General features: G+C 39.2%; 1 non-coding gene across 1 annotated transcript; it reads right to left on the bottom strand.

The window, feature by feature from the left end:
* Positions 1 to 4,050: 4,050 nt before the first annotated feature.
* LOC140851311 (small nucleolar RNA R71) lies at positions 4,051 to 4,157 on the bottom strand. Its single transcript, XR_012134063.1, has one exon. It is a non-coding gene; the product is annotated as a small nucleolar RNA R71 (small nucleolar RNA).
* Between the last annotated feature and the right edge of the window lie 3,420 nt (positions 4,158 to 7,577).

Here is a 7,577-nt window from a genome sequence, read left to right on the forward strand (position 1 = left end):
CACATACAAGAGTAGGAACACCCTAGAACCATCCTCAAGAGACTGAACATAAACACAGGGATCAAACTCGTACCTGAAAAGTCCAATGCTGCGCACATAAGAGTCGAACTGCTTGTACCATTGCCTCGGCGACTGCTTCAGCCTGTACAGTGACTTCTGCAACAAACAAACCTTTCCCTCTAATCCTGGATCCCTAAAATCGGGTGGCTGCTCCATGTAAATCCTCTCCTCCAAATGCCCATGGAGGAACGCCGTCTTGACATCCATCTGCTCCAGCACTAAATCCTGAGCTGCTACAATGCTCAGCAACACTCTGATGGAAGTATGTCTGACGACGGGAGAGAAGACCTCGCTGAAGTCGATGCCTTCCTTCTGGGAGTATCCCTTGGCCACTAACCTCGCCTTGAATCTGATACCTCCCTGCTCTGAAGGCCCTTCCTTGCGACTATAGACCCATTTGTAGCCAATGGGCCTCTTCTCCTATGGCAACTGTACCAATCACCACGTCTGGTTCTGGTGGAGAGACTACATCTCCTCGGACATCGTCTGGACCCACCGCTCTCTGTCTTGGCTCTCAATAGCCTCCTGATACATATATGGGTCTACATTCACTGTCACCAGGGCATATGATAGCGTCTCCTCGAAGCCATATCGGTCTGATTGTCTGATGGTCCTCTTGGGCTTGTGTAGGGCAACACCGATATCAGTCCTCGGTCCAGCTCACTCCTGCTGGACCTCTTCGCCTCGATCATCCATTCAAATCCTCTCCACCTGTGGAGACACCTTAGGTAGGTTCTCCACCTGAATGTCATATCCTCCCGTAGTACCTGCAAGAGGCAAAATTGATTTATGTCACAAATTGACATAAAAAGTATCAATTAATATCTAAATTATCTAACTTTATTAGGAAATTGATATTTGTTATTATATTTTATAGAAGAAGAGGTCATCAATAGAAAGAACAAGGAAAGAGGATTCCAACGGCGCAAATTTTACGTAAAATGGAGTTAAATTGACCCAGAAATTGAAGAATGAAGAATGAAGACTCAATTGGATCAAATCCGAGTCAAATCAGGTCAAAATTGGTCAAAAATCAACTGATTTGGTGATCTGGTTAGCCGCCTGGTCCACAGCAACAGACGCCTGGACCATGGACCCATCGGCGCACCATAAACCAGCCAATCAGCGAGTCTCGGCTCACCGCAACGCATCGCGAGCCCGATCCACACGCGCGGTCCAGGGCTCATGAGGAGAGAAAAGAAGGTCCGAAGGGCAACCTGGAAACTTCACATCACTCGATGGTCCGATCTTCTCTGATCAAGATCCAACGCTCCATATTTTTGCACCATCGGACGGCCACCATCGCAGCCGGTCAAGATCCAACCATAATCAAGGCAATTGCAAGAATCAATAAACACTAGGACAACACGGGATCCTTCTGCAGCGCGATCCAACGGACGAAATCTTCCAGTGCCTTGATCGGACGGTCCGCGATGCATCCGACCTGATCCCATCTCTGCAGTGCGATCCAACGGCAGCGCTTCACCCAGATCGTGATCCGACGGCCCAGAATCGCTTCCGGCTTGATTTATTAGATGAATTGGGTCCTTTAGATGAAGATCGGATGGCTGAAATAATTTCTAGAGTTTCTTGATGGATTTAAGTACTTTTTGAGCGAGATTTGAGCCCCTAAACTCCCCTAACAGCCCTCTAAAATTTCTTAGTCCCACATCTAAAGTTTTGAAAACCTTATAATCCCCAAATGCCTATAAAAAGCCCCCAAAGGCCCTTATTTCTAAAGAGGGAAGGGCCTTCCGATCAAGCTTGTAACCCTAGATAGTGGGGTTTTTAGCTTTCTTCTCAAGCCTCGAGCTTTGAGATTTTTGTAATAATTTTTTTTTATATAAAATCTTATTTTTATGCAATTTTATCTCTTTACATTATGCAATTTATTTTTCTTGCAATTAGGATAGTTTAATTTATGCAATTTAATTTTATGCAATTAGGTTAGTTTAAATTATGCAGTTTAAATTTATGCAATTAGGATAGTTTAATTTATAAAATTAGGATAGTTTATTTTTTGCATTTAAATTTTGCAAGTAAATTTAGATCATGTCTAGCTAAGCATCCCTTCTAGGGTTTGCGATGAAGCTAGATCATGAGTAGGGGTTTTACATAGGGTTCTTTCTTTTTCTTAGGATTTCTTTTTCTTCCTCTTTTGCCAAAAATTTTTGATGAACTACAGTTGGGTTAGAGTCCCTTCATAGTTCATGCTTGATTCAGTGCATAGGAGAAAAAAACCCTAAGGGATTCTAGTTACTACTCCCCTGTAAAGAATCTTGATGGGTTATCGTTGGGCCTTAGTTCCTTCATAATCTATGCTTGGGAAAGACAAGAGGAGTAGTCGTTAGGATCAATAAGAAAAATTCTAGGTAGAATTTCCTAATCTAGATCTAGTGGATTCAAAAACCCTAGATCCTTAGTCTTATTGTCTTTAGCAAACAACTTTCGATTTTCGATTTTCGTTAAAGCTCACTTGAGCATAGATTTGAAAATCGTTTTTAAACCAAGTCTCTGTGGGATCAATCCGTACTCGCTGGTCGTGCTACTCTGCACACTGTGCGCTTGCGGTTTTATTTACAAATTTTAAGATTTGCACTTCAAGTTTTTGGCACCGTTGTCGGGGATTTGGCGTTTTAAATTATTTTCAAATATTTGTTCTTCGTGCTTTATAACTCTCTTTCTTTTTCTTTAGGTTTCTAGATTTAGTTGATGATTGCTGAAAAACTCAGGTACGCTTCTAATTTTTCTTTTATTATTTTTAGTTAATTACTTTTCCTTTTAGACCTAATCATTTGAATTTACTTAATCACAAAAAAAATAAATAAATAAATAAAACAAAACAAAAGACATTTCACAATCGTGAAGTAAAATATCAAAATAAAAAAAAATTCTAAATTAAAATCTTTTACATTCTTGGTCATCTTGTTTATTTGCATTTGCATTTTCATAATTAATCTAAGGGCATCAACCCATTAACAAGATAAGGTGGGGATTTCATTACCCTTCCTTAGCCCAAAAACTATCTCCATCATATTGCATTACCTAGACCTTTAATCTTAAAATCAATTAGACGTCAACCTTAAGGAATTCGAGCTCAATAGGATAAGGAACCCTAAGAGTTCTACCAAGTTTGAGTTATTTGATTAGTTGGTGTCTAGGCAAGTCCCTGAGGGTGGTTTGTTAAATTGGTTCAGTTGCTGGCCTGGCCAACTCGTTTGGTGTCTAGAAAGGCAACGATGAGTGAACCTCCCACCTCTTATACTTACCTGGCTAACTAGTTGATCAATCTCCACTTGGAAGGCTTGAAGGGTCATCTTGAAACAGTTAGGAGCTGTCTAGATTTAGGTTAACCCTAGGATAGATTAAGTTTAATTTATTGTTTCACTTGTTTGAAAAATAAAAAAAAAATTATTAAAATTTAAATTAATTTGGTTACTTTTCTTTAGATTTAGGACTCCTTAGGATCTTTTCTTTAGAACTTTTTCTCTTTTCTTTCTTTTTCTTATACATAAAAATTTTATAAAAAAAAATTATATAAATATCGAGAACCGTACACCTCGTGTGTGGAGAAGAGTGTCGGGTCGTCTAGTTAGAATTGAGTCAATTCCTGTTGTTCCAATGGCTGAACCAATCCAACCCATGACCCTTAAGGATTTGTGTTATCCAGTTGGCTCCATCCAACCATCTTGTATCAGGTTGCCACAACCCACAGCTAATAATTTTGAAATCAAACCTCAAATCATAAATATGCTTCCAAAATTCACAGGATTAAAGGATGCTTATATATTTATTAGAGAATTTGAGGAGATATGTGCAACCATGAAACTGCAATTAACAGAGGATGAGGTCAAACTTAGATTAATCAACTTTGCCCTTAAGGATAATGCTAAGAAGTGGCTTTATAGTCTGCCAAACCATTCTGTCACTACCTGGGAGGGCTTTGTGAGAATATTTTTGAAAAAGTATTTCCCCCATCATAAAACAGCTAGGATTAGAAATGAAATAAATCAATTTTACCAACTAGCTGGTGAATCATTTTGGAAGTACTTTGATCGTTTCAAGAATCTTTTGACCCAATGCCCACACCATGGAATAGAAACTTGGAGACTATGCCAGATCATCTATGAGGGGTTAGATTCAAACTCAAGAACCATGCTAGAGTCCATGTGCCAAGGCCAATTTATGGACAAAGAAACTACTGAAGCTTGGCAATTCTTAGAAGACCTAGCCGAAAAAAATTTATAGTGGGAAACAACTAGGGAACCTGATAAAGCTACACCTTCAAGAGGAGGAATGCATCAAATTCAACCAACCCTAGCATCAGAGGCCAAGATTGCAACCTTAACACGTAGATTGGAAGCCTTAGAATTACAGAGACCAGCCAATGTAAATCAAATATCTGCACCCATATGTAAAGGGTGCAATGCACCAGACCATGTCTTAGAAGAATGTTCCTACTCGAATGAGTGTGCACAGGTGAATGCCACCTATCAAGGACCATTGAACAATCCTTATGCACCCACATATAACCCAGGTTGGAGGAATCACCCAAATTTCTCATGGTCCCAGAATCCTAATGTAAGCAATCCAAATTTCAATCAGCAAAATCTAAGGTCCAACCCAGTGATGAACAACCCACCAGGCTTCCATGATAATGACAAGAAAATTATCTTTTAGAGAAAAGCCTAGAAGCCATGATGAAGACACATACCAGCTTTATACAAATCACGGGTCAACTCATAAATAATAACACCCAAGCTATAGCCCGTCTGGAAATGCAAGTAAGTCAGCTGGCTTCGACCATTAGTGAACGAGAACATGGTAGGTTACCTAGCCAACCTGAGCCAAATTCTAGGAACCAAAATAGTCCACGACCCCAACAAGAAACCAAGTTAATGGTGTAAATGCCATTCATACCTTAAGATCGGGAAAACAAATAGACAATAAGGTAGTTGCACTTGATGATATAGAGGACTCATCTGCCGAGTCACCTTCTAAAACTACTACCTTTCAACCTCAAGCACCAGAAACTGAAAATTCACCTAGTCCAGTACTTAAAAGTCCTAGAGCTCCTTTTCCAAATAGACTGAAATCCAATAAATCTGAACATTTAGATAAAATTTTAGAGGTATTTAAACAAGTCCAAGTTAATATTCCTCTTTTAGATATAATCCATCAGGTTTCAACTTATGCCAAATTTTTAAAAGATCTTTGCACTAAGAAAAGGACCACTAATGTACCAAAAAAGCATTTTTGGCTGCAAGTGTCAGTTCATACCTATCTAGCCATGTGCCAATTAAATATAAGGACCCTGGAGCTCCAACAATTTCTTGTGTTATTGGAGAAACCAATATAAAAAAGGCCTTGCTAGATCTAGGAGCTAGTGTGAATATCCTTCCATATTCGGTGTATGAGCAACTAGGATTAGAAAAATTTCAACCTACTGGGATCACATTATAGTTAGCCGATAGATCTCTCAGGATCCTAAGGGAATGGTCGAGGATGTTCTGATAAAGGTTGAAAATTTTATTTTCCTGTAGATTTTATTATTTTAGAGACTGAGCCAGTTGCGAATCCTAAAGGACATATACCTGTCTTTTAGGAAGACCATTCTTAGCGACGGCCAATGCTGAAATCAATTATCGAAATGGTCTAATGAAGTTATCCTTTGGGAATATGACCATTGAGCTTAATATTTTTAACTTAGAACAGGAATCCTCTTCTCATGCTGATGTCAATGTAGTCCAAGATGGTATTTATGAATCCATTGACATTAGTGATGATGAAGTCGACCTAGAGTCTAACCCCTGGTTAATCCATGAGTCTGAGGATGTCAATGAAATACTTAAAGAAAATCAGATTAATCAGGAATCGACACTTCCTACTGAACCAATCATTGAGATGGTGAAATCATCACCTAAACCATCGATAGAGGAAGCACCCATTTTAGAACTGAAACCCCTCCCAGAACATCTCAAGTATGCATATCTAGGACCCAAAGAAACTTTGCCTGTAATTATTGCATCAGACCTAGATCCCAAGCAAGAGGAGGAGTTAGTGTCAGTTCTAAAAGCAAATCAAGAAGCAATAGGTTGGACCATAGCAGATATCAAAGAATAAGCCCTTCTATAGTTCAACATAGAATATACTTAGAGGAAGAGGCTAAACCAATAAGAGAAGCCCAAAGAAGGCTTAATCCAGCTATGAAGGATGTAGTTAAAAAGGAGATTCTGAAACTCCTAGATAGTGGAATAATTTATCCTATTTCTGATAGCTCTTGGGTAAGCCCAGTTCAAGTAGTACCCAAGAAATCTGGGGTAACAGTGGTCCAAAATGATGCAAACGAACTTATCCCAACTAGGATCCAAACGGGATGGAGGGTCTGTATAGACTATAGAAAGTTGAATGCTGCGACAAGGAAAGATCACTTTCCTTTGCCATTTATTGATCAAATGTTGGAAAGACTAGCCGGATAAGAGTTTTACTGTTTTCTTGATGGATACTCCGGTTACAACCAGATCCCCATAGCCGCTGAAGATCAAGAAAAGACTACATTCACCTGTCCATTTGGTACTTTTGCCTATAGACGAATGCCCTTTGGACTATGTAATGCACCGGCAACCTTCTAGAGATGCATGATCAGCATGTTTTCAGATATGATAGAATGATTTCTAAAAATTTTATGGATGACTTTTCTATTTTTGGCCTAACCTTCTCCGAGTGTCTGAATCACCTGCAATTAGTTCTAGAACGATGTAAGGAGAAGCACTTAGTTCTCAACTGGAAAAAATGTCAGTTTATGGTCAAACAGGAATAGTTCTTGGCCATGTCATTTCTAAAAAGGGGATTGAAGTGGACAAGGCCAAAATAGATCTAATTGCAAGTCTTCCACCACCTAAATCTGTGAAAGAAATACGTTCATTTTTAGGTCATGCTGGATTCTATAGAAGGTTTATTGCCAACTTTAGCAAAGTAGCACATCCACTGACTAATCTTTTGGCAAAGGATACCAAATTTGAATTTACTCATGAGTGCTTGGAATCTTTTGAATTTCTAAAAAAAGCACTTGTATCAGCTCCAATCATTCATCCTCCTGTCTGGTCTGAACCATTTGAATTAATGTGTGATGCGTCCGATCATGTTGTGGGCGCAATCTTAGGTCAACGGATAAATAAGCTGCCTAGAGTGATATATTATGCAAGTAAAACCTTAAATGATGCGCAGCTTAACTACACCACAACTGAGAAGGAGTTCCTTGCCGTTGTCTTTGCTTTAGAAAATTTAGATCTTATTTGTTGGGACCCACACCATTGTTTACACCGATCACTCAGCCATTAGACATCTCCTAGCAAAGAAGGATACCAAGGCATGCTTAATCAGATGATTTTGCTCCTTCAAGAATTTGACCTAGAAATTAGGGACAAGAAAGGCACTGAGAATGTTGTAGCAGATCATTTGTCCCGAATTCCAGTCGCACCATCTAGTGAACCACCCATCAATGAATCTTTCCCAGA

The sequence above is a fragment of the Elaeis guineensis genome, chromosome 8 (genome assembly GCF_000442705.2).
Source record: "Elaeis guineensis isolate ETL-2024a chromosome 8, EG11, whole genome shotgun sequence".
Classification (NCBI taxonomy): domain Eukaryota; kingdom Viridiplantae; phylum Streptophyta; class Magnoliopsida; order Arecales; family Arecaceae; genus Elaeis; species Elaeis guineensis.